Source organism: Choristoneura fumiferana, chromosome 2 (genome assembly GCF_025370935.1).
Source record: "Choristoneura fumiferana chromosome 2, NRCan_CFum_1, whole genome shotgun sequence".
NCBI classification, from domain to species: domain Eukaryota; kingdom Metazoa; phylum Arthropoda; class Insecta; order Lepidoptera; family Tortricidae; genus Choristoneura; species Choristoneura fumiferana.
In genome coordinates this window covers 22,697,715-22,711,601 of record NC_133473.1, presented here as the reverse complement: position 1 = coordinate 22,711,601, position 13,887 = coordinate 22,697,715, and the positions used below count along the sequence as shown (strand labels likewise).

Sequence of the window (13,887 nt, the reverse complement as noted above, 5' to 3'; positions counted from 1 at the left end):
TTAGCGCTACATCAGTCAATCAAGCTCTCTTAAGCTAAAGTTAGAGGACCGTAGACCCTCCTTTATCTCCCTGCTAAGTCACAAAAGGCCGCCACAAGTTTAACAGCTGACTTTGGCCAGAAGCAAAAAAAACCATACGAAGATATTTTTAGTGAGGGTGGGTTACGCAAAGATTAAAAAAAAATCCAGGAAAAATATTTTCAGGAATTGTATTTAAAAATCTCTAAATTAGGTTTTTGTTACTGCTACTTTTAACAATAAATATTGAAAAAAAAAAAAAATTAGGATGATTAACATAATTACGGTTTTTGCACTTAGGTACAACATAAACATGCGGATCGGAAATGGCGGGAAAACAAACATGTCGCTTGTTATTATTATTATTTTTTTAATTATCGAAGAGGCCATTTTTTGTCATTGATTTGTCAAGATGGCCAACATAACGCGTCTGATCCGTCTATCAGCAGCTCAACAACTAGCAGACTGCTAGCAAGCGTTTATGAATCATACTTCTTGACAACCGTCTAACAAGCTTAATCAGTCTGCTAAGTAACAGACCGATCAAACCTCAATTAAGGTTTTTTTGAATAAGGCTGTACCAGCAGCCTTATTCAAAAAAATCCCGATAGTTAAAAAAAAAATTGACAGCAGTGACAGCAAATTAGCAGAAAAAAATTTAAAAAGCGATATGTTTGATTTCCCGCCATTTCCGATCCGCATGTTTATGTTGTACCTAAGTGCAAAAAGTCGTAATTATGTTAATCATCCTAATTTTATTTTTTTATATTTATTGTTAGTAAAGTAGCAGTAAGAACTACCTAATTTAGAGGATTTTTAAATACTAATTCCTGATATATTTTTTCCTGATTTTTTTTTAATCTTTGCGTAACCCCCCTTCACTAAAAATATCTTCGGTATGGTTTTTTGCTCTTGTCAAAGTCAGCTGTTCAAACTTGTGGCGGCCATTTTGTGACTTAGCAGGGAGATAAAGGGAGGGTCTACGGTCCTCTAACTTTAGCAGAGCCTTGATCGACTGATTAGCGCTAACAGACGTTTATGAATCATCTTTTTTAGCATCGGGCCTTCAAGGAGCCTTCAAGGAGGCTCTAACTTTTTATGAATAAGGCATTAAGACTGCTGAATATGTTAGTTCGTAGGTATATTCAGCCGGCAAATACGATGTAGTGGCACAGCTTGGTAAGTGAAGCCCGTGTGATGGGGTGGGGGTGGGGGTGGGGGACGCACCTTATCCTTCTTGGGCTTGTCCCTCTTGTCGGGCGCGGGCTTGATGGTGATGGCGGGCTCCTTGAGCAGCGCGCCGCCCGGCAGCCCCGCGCCCGCGCCCAGGCTCTCTGCAATGCACCAACGTACACATCAATATATTGATTATTTATATTACACATATCTTTAACCTCCACTCTCCATCATTTAGTTTATTAAATATCTTGTGTTTTGTTTAGATATGTGTGCATTCCATTATGTAAGAGAATAGATTTTTTATTTATATGAAACCTTTGTTAGTGTCGAGCACAGACGTGTAGGTATTATAGCCGGCGATGCTTGCCAATGCCACCACTATTCTGAGTGTACCGTGCATCACGTCTAGCTAACTCAGATGTTTTACTAATGTACCAAAACCAGTCAGTTTCGTATATGTCGCCGCGAGGCGCGAGGCGGGCGCGTTAAACATAACCTTACCATCAAAAAGTTGGAAAACCTCCGACTTTGTCACTTCAAAGTTCAATATCTCAAAAACGGCTAAACCGATTTTGATAAAACATGTCTAAGAACCATCGCTAGAAAACCGGCTCTCAAATAAATAAATAAAACCGCATTCAAATCGGTTCACCCGTTTAAGAGCTACGGTGCCACAGACAGACAGACACACAGACACACATAGCGGTCAAACTTATAACACCCCTCTTTTTTGCGTCGGGGGTTGAAAAGTAAAAAAAGGTGAATCGTTCGAATCAGAGTAATGAAAACACAGACGAGTAGAAGGATGTATAGCAGGCTGACGGTACTCACTCTGCGGCGCGGGCGGCGGCAGCAGCAGCGGCGGCGCCGGCGCGTGCTGCTTGGGCAGGCGGTTGGCGGAGGCGGTGAACATGAGCGAATATGCGGCGGGGCGCATCTGCACGTCCTCGAGCGCGCCGGCGCCGGCGGCCGGCAGGCGCGCCTTGTGCAGCCGCGGCGGCTCCTTGCCGTTGGCGGCCGCGTGCTTGCCGAAGTGCGCCGGCCGCTGGTGCGCGTAGTACGAGGGCGCGGACGGCGCCGAGCGCTGCCGGAACGCGTCGCGCCCGCCGAACCCGTTGCCGAACAGCTTGTCGGGCGGCGGCACCAGCGCGAGGGCGGCTGCAGCGCGAGCCCGGCCAGCACGTCGTCGAGCGGGCGCGAGCGGTGCGACCGGAACAGCGCGTCGCCGTGCCGGTCGCGGTCGCGGTCACGGTCGCGGTCGTGGCGCGTGTCGCGGCGCGGCTCGTGGTCGTGGCGCAGCTGCTGGATGGGCACGGGCCCCTCGGCGCTGACGGCGGCGCGCGGGGTCCAGCCGCCGCGCCGCAGCTCGACCACGTCCCTCAGCATGAACCGTATGCGCGGCGCCAGCTCGCGCGACTGCGACAGCGTCTCGATGCGCGCGAAGTACTGGTCCATGAGGCCGCGGCCGCGCTCCGAGTCGAGGACGCGGCCGCAGGTGCGCACCAGCTGGGCCAGGCACTCCAGGTCCTCGTGGTGGTCGGCGGCGGCGCGGCGCGCCAGCAGGTTCTGGATGCAGCGGTGCAGGATGGACTCGGCCAGGATCTCCAGCTTGCCGAGCTCGCCGATGAACTTGATGTTGCCGAGCATCTTGCACTTGGCGAGATGGCGCCGCTCCTCGTCCTCGGGCGCCAGCGCGCGCTCCTCGAAGGCGGCGAAGGCCTGCGCGCGGTTCTCGAACTCGGCGCGGCACTTGTTGAGCAGCAGCAGCCGGAACGTGCAGGGCTGCGGCGCCGGCTCGAGGTTGGGCGCCTCCTCGGACAGCCGCTTGCAGAGCTGCGCGTACATGCTGGAGTACTTGGGCTCGTCCAGCGCCTTCTCGAAGATCAGCAGGATGACGCCCTTCAGCACCTTGTCCGAGTCCAGCTCCAGCCCCAGCAGGTCATCGCTCAGCTTTTGGAACTTCTCCGGCGTGAGCTTGTTGAGGATGCCGCGGACCTGCGCGACGGAAGCGTCAGTGGCGGCGGCGGCGGAGGCTCAACGGGCGCGGCCCCGGCTCCGGGTCCGGCCCGATGTTACGAGATGCAGATGGCGCAACGAAAACGATGTCGACAAAAATTCCAGGCTTTTTTAAAAATTACTTAGGCGTTGACGCGAGGTGAATAGTGAATACTAATAGGCTTGAACTTGACAGTTCATTACCTAAACATCCAAAAAACTACAAACCTTGATTTTTCGTCAACAAGTTTCTTTTATAACTAATGCATATTACAAGAGTCTCCTCACATTTAGTAAGCCGATACAAAAAGCTCAATCTCCACGCAAAAGAGCGAAGCGGAGCCGATCAACGTTTTTTTCTGTCTTATTGAAATTGTTTATTCAAAATATTTGTTTTACACATTGTATTGTGTTGCATTGTGTATTAGTGTGGACATGAAGCTGTTTGCTCGGCTCAAGCCTCTAAGAGAGTTCAGAGACTCTAAAATAAAGACTGGATTAGAATAGACTAGTTACCTTTCGGAATATGATGTCGTGTTTAACATCTCCGTCGGGCACATCGTGTTCCCTTAGAGAAGAGGGCGGGACCCAGCGGCGCCTGTGGGGGGGGACAGGAGTCCGCCCCGAGGCTCGCAGCACGGGCCCCGGTTGCCGCGCGCTGTCCGTCTTGTCGGCCGGTCGTCCGCGCGCTCCGCCGCCGCACCCGCCCCCGCCAGCTGCGTGCTCAGTCGACCCAGGTCGCCTCCGCACGAAAGCCTGCGACCACACACAACATCAACTCTAGCCGGTGCCACTCAGCAGCAGCAGTCAGGACCACCACTCAACTAATGATAACAGGAATATAAATCTCGCGCAATGACAGCGCGATAGTAGGAGAGGAAAAAGTGGCGACATTGCTTGTAAGAAGAAATACGCAAGACAACTTTACTTACTATTACATACTATTCCTTTTATTTTATTAGTTCTGTGAGGAACACCGACAAACATTACCGAACGTAATAAATCTGGCACCTTTCTGCACAAACCCATAAACTGGTACCGGACGAGTAGGTACGTTACCAAACTACTCCTAATCTACAGCAGGGCTACTACGAAACTCGAAGTTCGTATAGTACCGTCTCTCTCGCTCTCGTATTAAATAGTATAAGTGTCAGAGGGACCGCATGACACGAACTTCAAGTTTAGAGTTTCGTAGTAGCCCTGCAGGTCCTATTGTAGGTAGCTACAACAGGACCTGTAAGATGTAAAGGACATATTTTCCATACTGCAGACTTACATTATTTGAACGGAATCGAGGATGACAAGTACCTAATGGAAGCGAATCGCAGGAGAAACGAGGCGCTCCGCGGAGGAAGCGCGTTCAATTCAATTATAAACAAAGAATTCAATGATAACTCGTATTATAAATAAATTATAATGACCTCATTATCATTATTAAATGACAATGATAATTAGCTGTAATTAAACGTTACCGTCATCGCACTAGTTTTGGCCCTGTTTCACGTGATTAATGTTGTACGTACTCTTGAATATATTATTTACCTACATATACATTTCAATTTGATAATTGAATAATAATATTAATGAAGTAGTTTATTTTTAACGCTTAATGTGTTAAGCCAAAAAAATTCACATGCCTCTGATCGCTGAATGTATGGAACTGCTATTTACTACAACACCTTCTATGTACACCATATATAAGTTCTATCCTCCAAATTATAAAAATAACACAACCCGCTTTAAGGAAAACATGATGCATCTCTCTGAAGGTCACGCAGGCCCAAGTTGGGGTTAATATTCGACGAACGACGACACATTGCCGCTGCAACAACACAGTAAAAATTCCGGTGCAGTGCACAGGATCTTATTTCGGGTGTCCCAAAAAGGACGCAACATTTAAATTTGCCGCCATTTTTGTATTTTAGCGCTGGCAACCCTAAAAAAAACTATTTGACAGCTGAATATTTAGGGTTTGTAAAAATGGCGGGTTTTACGAAAGATCAACGCGTTCAACAATATTTCAAAAGAAATTGGGCGTGTACGGTTCGAAAATTCCGTGCAAAATATGGTCGGAATATTGACTTGACTTCATCAACTGTGAGCAGAGTGGTTGCAAAATTCAGGGACAGTGGATCAATTCATGATGTTCATTCCACTGGTCGTCCAAAAACAAGCCGTTCAAATGGCAATGCTTTAAAAGAGGAAATTCGACGCTGCATTGGAGAAATTCAGCCGCATCTATGCAAAATGGTCATAGAAAATTTCGACAAAAGAGTGCGTATGCGCCAGCAAAGCCTAGGAGGACATTGGCCTGACGTATTATTCCACAAATAATCCTATTTTATGTATTTCAAGATTTTATATACAAATATATTATAACGAAAAAAAAAAGTGTTTTTCATCAATTTCAAATCTTGCTTCCTTTTTGGGACATCCTTTAGAATGGAGGGGGAGCCGTGACTTGAGTTTGAGTGGCGTAGTCATGTTGTGGAGTTGCGGCTGCGCAGCCGCGCCGCGACCCGCGCGACCCGCGCGACCCGCGGCGTGTCGCATTTTGTGCATGCTGCGCAATTTGAGTTTACAATAATATTTTGATAACTTAGTTGTTTTGTTAAGTACTTAGATAGGTATTTTTTTTTATTCGACTGGATGGCAAACGAGCAAGTGGGTCTCCTGATGGTAAGAGATCACCACCGCCCATAAACATCTGCAACACCAGGGGTATTGCAGATGCGTTGCCAACCTAGAGGCCTAAGATGGGATACCTCAAGTGCCAGTAATTTCACCGGCTGTCTTACTCTCCACGCCGAAACACAACAGTGCAAGTACTGCTGCTTCACGGCAGGATTAGCGAGCAAGATGGTGGTAGCAATCCGGGCGGACCTTGCACGAGGTCCTACCACATGCAAAAATTTGCATTTAAAATACATGTCCTAATTTCGCAATAATTTGCAATAGTTATCACAAAGTTTGCAACATCACTTTTATAATTTTGTTGCACCTGTGATATTTATAATCTCAAAATAATTGAAAACAACAGCATACAGCCCTATGGCCCACACCCCCAGCTGATTGTTGCAGTGTGCTCTTACTACTGAATTCAGATTTCTACAATTTTCCATTCGTTATATGTGAAACGGCGGCGGCGCCTCATCATAGCTGCATAGAGACGTAAACAATGCAATTTAATACAATTTTTTAATTTTTAATTTACCTAAAAATCAATCGTCAAATTAGCAGAAAAGAACCACCGCCTGACGATACTGAAGGCTCATTCGAGAATAAACGCAAACAATCCTGACTTCGCGCGATCCATAAACAAGGCGATTTATCAACAAAATAAACTGATGATAAACAATTATTTACGTAACATTATTCTTTACAACACTTACTAAATATAACGTTGAAACGTCATGCTAGCCGCTAGTTTTGGCACAGGCTTAACTTTTTTCAAGAACTTTTGAGAAACTCGACGCAATGTTAGCACCGAGTTTTGTGAATCCCGGCGCGCCGAGAGGTCGTCGGAGCGACTTAATGCACACACGCACACTGGAACGCAACTAGTTTTTTGCTAATACTTGTATTGTAACGCGCACGATGGCGAGCGGCGACTCGCACGGCGTCCGGTGAGCGAGCGTCAGCCCCGACCGGTGTGTTGGTCGATACTCCGCGGCCCGCGGGAGCGCAAACAACAAGCCTCGGATACCTAAGATACGAGTTGGCGACGGGTCGCTCGCGCCTGTCTGCGGCGGCGGCGGCCGGCAGCCCGGCAGGTGGGCCCCGGTCGTCGCCCGCGCCGCTCATCTCATCTCACTTCACGCCCTGCACCGGTACACCTGAACCTCTGCTCCGGTGCGGGGTCAAAGTTTGAACTTATGGAGTCAGGGACGCATAGAGTAGTTTTCCGTTGGCAGATTATAATTGTGCGAGTCGCTATGCCGAAATACGTTGACGCGCGTCAGTATTCTGGCGCGGCGGCGGCCGATGTGTCGCGGGTCGACGGCCGCGGAGACCTTGGCGCGGCCGCTGCAAGGTCGCGGCCTCCGCCCGGACCACTCCGTCATCTGTCTACTTGATTGTTATAAATTCATGGTTTCGCATTTCGACGTCGGGGGCGCAGGGACTCCCGAGTGGCGGCGGGTCTATCCCGGGCGCCCGGGTATCGACATATTGCAGCGGCAGGCGGGAGTCAGCGACCCTGCACTACGCGGAGCACCCCCGAGCGAGGGTCGGGCCGCGGGCGCCGACCCCGCCGCGCGAGCCCCGCGCCGCCGCCCGCTACGTGATATTCGTTAATCGCTCATCGCCCCGTCGAGACTGATTTTCATATAAAACACTATAGACAACTGTTTGCCGATTTGATTGGATAGGTACAGCAAAACTGCGCGATACCGATAACACAATAATACCTCAAATCAAGTACAGTCGAGTTCATAAAGTAGTGAGCAAAAATATGATCAAAATTTTCTGAACACGCTTCTGCCGTTTGCAATAGAGTCGCGTTCAGATATTTTTGATCAAATATTTGCTCACAAGATTATGAACTCGACTGTACCATACTCTCAATTCGCAATCGGATTATCGAAACACATCGGTTGCTTTTAATTTGGGATTTATTGAATTACATGTTTTCGTATGAACGATCAGTCGGACATTATAAAGTCTACATTTATTAATTTTTATTAGGTATATTATTAATATTGTGCTAGTCTGCGAGCATTTATGTAACGTGAACGACGCGGCGCGGCGCGGTGGACACTAGGGTTTCCGTAAATTTAAACTGAAGAAGCGCATTCATGCATAGTTTAGGTGCACCACACCTTATGAGTGCGGTGAGCACGCTGAAAGATTTCAAACGCGCTGGCCGAAGAGTTGATCCAAAGTTCAATCAAAGTAATAGCACCGTGGCGGAGTTTTTTTCGCGGGTTGTAGAAGTAACTTTTCGAAAAATTCTGAAACCTGTACCCTTAGTGTAAGTTTTCGGTTACAAAATACGTCTTGATCGCGTTCGCTCAAAGAAAACGTTGAGAGCCCTCGTTGTTCTCCAACGGGTGGGACTCAGCCAGCAGCCTGAGTCATCGGCCGCGCTCGACTCCGTGCCCCGTGCTACACGGCACACGCACGGGTGCACTCAACTCGGACTCCACGCCTATTTATAGTGCAGATGAAGCCCCGGTGTTTCGTTTACCGGATAACCTTTCATTGTTTCACTAGTCGTCTTTGCGTCCACGAATATTGTCAAATGTTGAGGCGGGTCACGGTTAATCGCGTCGCAATCGCAACATCTTGGCGATAGACTAGGTTGTAAAAGAGTTTCACTAATTAGGCCTCACAATAGCGACGTCAGTCTGCCGACAGAGCGCCGCCGCCAGCACGACCCGTAAGGCGCTCTGTCGCCAGGTGTTTGGCACATTAACAGCACAGATTTTTTGTTTTGAATATGTTTTGTAATTATTAAAAGACATGACATGTTTACTTGTGTTCCGAGTCACCCGCAGCGCAGGTTAAGAACGACAAGGTCTGAAGTAAAAGATGTTTAACCAGTATCATTTTTAGTGTTCCGTAGGTAGGTAGTAGGTACTTAAAAAAACTGAAGTAAAGTAAAGTGAAGGGGGTTTTAAAATAACATGGTAAATCTAGTCCCTAATATTGTGCGAGTATGGCACTGTTTTTTTTTTGTTAAAATATTATTTTCTTTGCTAAAATAGGAACTTAATGATGAAAGTGGAAAGAAATGTATGGTTTAGATTAGACTGGATGGAAGTCAGCATTTATTAATTAGAGGAATTTGATATGCATTCAGCTTATACAAAAGTTATCAGACCTAGATGAAAAAAAGAGCACCCCGAAAATGGCTCGAGTCCTGAGCGAGTACCGCGAAGTAAGTTGTGCGGCTTCGAAGTCATTGGCAACAACCGGCAGACAATAGGCCGTGAGGTGAGGATAATGGATGGAGGCCGAGCCGGCGCCCGGCGCGGCAACAAGTCAATAAGTGCGCCGCGCCCGCCGCCGGCACGTGCTCCGACATCATGTTACTCCTTAAAAAAACTGCGGCGGCGGCGGACTTTGAATGTCTTCACCAAACAACTCCACCAGCTACTACAATATTGATTAGAATAGAATAGAATAGATTTATTTGGTGTTAAAAAAGTTTGTACATGTGTATTGCTGCTAAAGGACGTCGAATCGACCGCTCTGCATCAGTTTATCGTGGAGTGGACTTAGGTTCGGGTTCATGTTTGTAGAAGCCAACCAGAATCATAACAGCCAAGAGAAATCGAGAAGTACCTAACATTGTATAAGATTCTTAATCAAAAATTTACGACTGCTACGTTTTCCAGCCTATAGAAAAAATCAACATATAAAAGGTAGATTAAATCGAATAAGATGTCAGCAAGAACGTATGACTGTAGCAACGGCACACGCGTGGTGACGCCGGTCGCTGCATATTGCACGGCTGGCGGCGGGCGCGGCGAGGCGCGGGCGGGGCGCGACCTAGTTGCGGCGGGGCCGCGGCCCGCGCTCGATGGAGCGCCGCTACCATTGACCCACATCCGCGGCACCTGCGCCGCCGCCGCCGCCGCCGCCGCCAGCGCCGCGGTGCAGCGGGCGCAGCCTCTGCCCTGTCCTCATTCTGCGTGCACCGAGCCCGACCTGACCGCGATCTAACCCGAAAACAATCCGCACCGCCGCGGCCGACGCAATCATAACTCATGACTCCGATCAACAACTAATACTAGTATAATACGAAAGGAGAGTCTGCTCATCTGTATTCTCTATCTATGCAGATAACTAAAGAGTTTTCAATGAACTTAAAGAATTTCCTTGCTCACCCGCGACCTTACGATAGCTAAATAAATAAATCAATCAATCAATAAATTAAATAAATTATTTAAAGAGTTTTCATTAAAATTTGGTAATTTAAAATTCAGGAATACTCCAAGCAAGCAAAAGATTTGGAATTTAAATGGAGAATATAACTTTTATTACTGTAACTTCAAGGTTTATTTTAATTGGTTACAAAAGGTTACATATGTAAAATGTAAAAACAGTTAGTTAAAACTTTCATTTCTAAGACAAGCTTTTTTTCTGACAGTACTTTTGTTGACTGTACTTTATTATCCATATCCAACCTACATTTTTATGTATCCTCATAACGCCCAAGTCAAATGTTTGATTTATGAACATCAAACTTTATGTCATTTATGATAGTTTGATTTAAAATTACAATAAGTCCTTTATAAAGGACTCTGGGCGTTAGGAGGGTATACCAAATTTCAAGGCAATCTGACCTATGAAAGTGGATCAACATTAACTTGTAACATTTGAAGCAAACAAGCAACCGAATATTGTGAGATGTTAAACAAAAAAAGAAAGAAAAGAAGAATATTTGAAGGAATGTGGTAACACTTGAAGGCGTTGTGGGATCTCTTCTCATGCCAATATACTAAATGTGAAATTGAAATGTTTTATAATAATATCAATTTAAGTAAATTGTGTGCTGAATCAGCAATAATCAGCATTAGTCATATAAGCTACCTTTTGCGATTTAAAATAGGATGAATCTCTTCAAAACAAGGAGTGAAATTTAGTAAACAGGCAAAATATATGATGAGTCATCAGCATAAACATTGCTGCACAGAATTTTGTGAAATAATTAGGAGCTTCCAAGGAATTTCCGTGTGTCACCTGATTTGTTTTGTCGCTCTGGTTGCGCAACTGTTTATATAGTAGTTGTGAATTAAATTTCAGCAAAACAAAGATGCTGAACACGGTCAAGCTCAAACCTAGCTTAACCCTTTAGTCCTTAGCTGCAGTTAACAACAGTACTGGGACAGTTTGAATTGTTTAAAATTAGTGACATTAACAAAGTGTTAAAAAATACTAATTGCATAGAGACGTGGATGCCGTCTGTAATTAAACATTATTTCAGATTAGAAATTCAAGTGTTGTGTGTTTAGTTTAAAAATATTGGCAACAAAAATTTACTAACATTTTTCAATGATGCAAACCCAATTGTGTGGTTAAGGGCAGACTATTATACCAAAGGGGGCACCATACAATTTCTTTTTATTGCTTAAAACGCGTTAAAACATAGGCATCAAAAAATACATAGCCATATTTTCGCAAAAAAGTGATAAAAAATAAAAAAAAAATTTGGACAAAAATTTCAAGCAAAATTAGAAAATTTGAAACCATTTTTTTTTTATGTTAGTATAAGCCATATTTTAAAGGATTGTTATAATTAGAGCATCTTTAAAATGAGCATCTTTTAATAGGGGTACTTTTCTCTGTGACCAACTACAGATGAGATAGGAGATGTAGAAAAAAGAAAATGAGCATTCAACATATTTTGATCAAACAATAGCTAAAATTAATGGCTTAATTCGGTTCTGGCACTTCGACGGCCGCTGCCTCGGCACGCTCGCTACGCTCACTCGGCTCGTGCGTTGTGGTCACAATTCATACTAACCACTCCTCGCTTTGCTCATCGTACCTAAAATTAAACTTTGGGTCCCTATATCTCGGCCATTTTTTATTATAGATTTTTTTTTTATCAAATAAAATACGCTTATTTTAACATATTCTATACAATAACGTCATTTATAATATGTCATCATGACTTTCCCCGGCTCCTTGCAAAAAATTCAAAACTTTGGGTCCCTTTATCTCGGCCATTTTTGATTACTTAAAATATGTGTCATTATGACTTTGTTATGGTAAAAAAAAAACTGTGCCCCCTTTGCTACAGTCCAACCTGGTTAAGTGGTCCAACAAAATGTTGCCATCTTTTCTTACAAATTGATATCACATTGAAAAAACTTACTAATCATGTAAAGTAAGTGCTAGCGACTTATTTTTGAGCATTGTTTGTTATTATTTTACAGCATCAAATTGTATGTCACACACCTATTGGATAGTGTGTACAGAATAATACAAATGTATAAAAGTAGCATGTAGAAATATATTTTTCCACATTTATGATATTATGTGAACAAGCTTTTGACAGCATCTCTGCTTGAACATTTAGTAAGTACAGCCTACAACTAGATCCAGTAGTAGAGGCTAGAAAGTAATAATCTTTAGATGATTACAAATGCAGCAAAATCTAATGGCATAGTTTTTTGTTGCAACCAAAAAATGTATTGATCAAAATCAAACAGCAGTTAAATATTTTTTGCAAATGGATATTAACATAATTAGGTAGGCATATTGGACTGTAAATATTTTGCCAGTAAATATATTGAAAACAGCAAGTGGCAGTGAGCACCAGTCTGCAAACAGCTGACCGGTGGCCTTACACTTGAACTTTTAAAAAATAAATTCAATCAGCACTGTGACTAATTTATTTTAGGTCACTTTACAAGGTTCTCATCTAGTCATACATCCATAAAACCTAGACCTTATTACGCCAAAATGGAACTACCCACTACTCTAATCTGACCTGATTCTGCAACCAGTTTGTCGAGAAAGGAATGCTACAAGGAGACGGCGATGTAATTCGCAAATGGCACAAAGAGAATAACGGCGGATACAATACGAGGAAGATCCGCGGCCAATCACGGGAGCCGCCGCCGCAGACGCTTACGAGCCACTTCCTCCCTACATCGCTGCTCAGACGAGGTTATAATGCACGCAACGCCAACTCGCGAGAAGCCTTCCACCGCTCCTTACACGGACCCGTGACCTTAGCTTTGTTCATGAGATGCTCTTAGATTCTCGAATATAAATACGGAACTCGTGAAATGGCACACAAAGGTGACGCATCGACACGATCCGATCGAATGATCACAGCGAATTCTGAGACTCCTCATCAGATTACTTGCCAAGTCTTCTACACAATATATTGCTTGATTCTTTAAGACACTAAATACACAATAAGATATATAATTCCCAAACTTACGAGGCGATGAAAGTCAAATTGTAGAAAGCACAAGCACCGCAACGCGACAAGCGAGTTCTGTTGCACGCACACTACAGATTTACTGAAAGAATTTACACCCACACAAAGACAAAGGCTTGACTTTGTCTAGAAATGTCTCAATCTAGAAACTTATTACCAAAAAAACGATCTCACGTTAACAAAATCACTGTAATATTATTAAATAAAAATATATTTAGATTTGTTACGTATGCAAGAGCACTTAATTTAATTTGTCACACTTTATTGCACTTAAAAGTACAGAGTATCCGGTAATAGCGTCCTCTACTGACTGACTCTGACAATAGTTGTCATTATAAAAGACCACGGTATGAGTTCATTATGCCACACTACGTTCGGAAATTGTTTAATAATCTGCATGCGAGTTAGAAGGGGTATAAAAACAGTGTTGCTAGAGCAAAAAAAAATAAAGCCACGAAAAATATATTTCCTACAGCCCTCGGCGCAAAAGTGTAGCGGTAGCCGTTAATTATAGGCGTGCACCCGTGCACGACTGTCACGTGTGCAAAACTTAACGGTCAAGGCTATAATTACACTAGCTTTTGTCCGCGACTCCGCTCGCACAGAATTAGAGCCCTCCCCTGCCCCCCCTGCGTACGCCTATGGTAGCCTATCAATTGAGTCTAAATAATAATAATATGTTAATCCAGGGTATAATATTACCTGTATGCCAAATTTAATGCAAGTACGTTCAGTAGTTTTTGCGTGAAAGATTAAAAAACATCCAGCCATACAAATTCTCCGTGGGATGT

General features: G+C 44.4%; 1 pseudogene; it reads right to left on the bottom strand.

Annotated features, from left to right (window-relative positions):
* Positions 1-1,107: 1,107 nt before the first annotated feature.
* LOC141445353 (uncharacterized) lies at positions 1,108-13,203 on the bottom strand (annotated as a pseudogene).
* Positions 13,204-13,887: the final 684 nt, after the last annotated feature.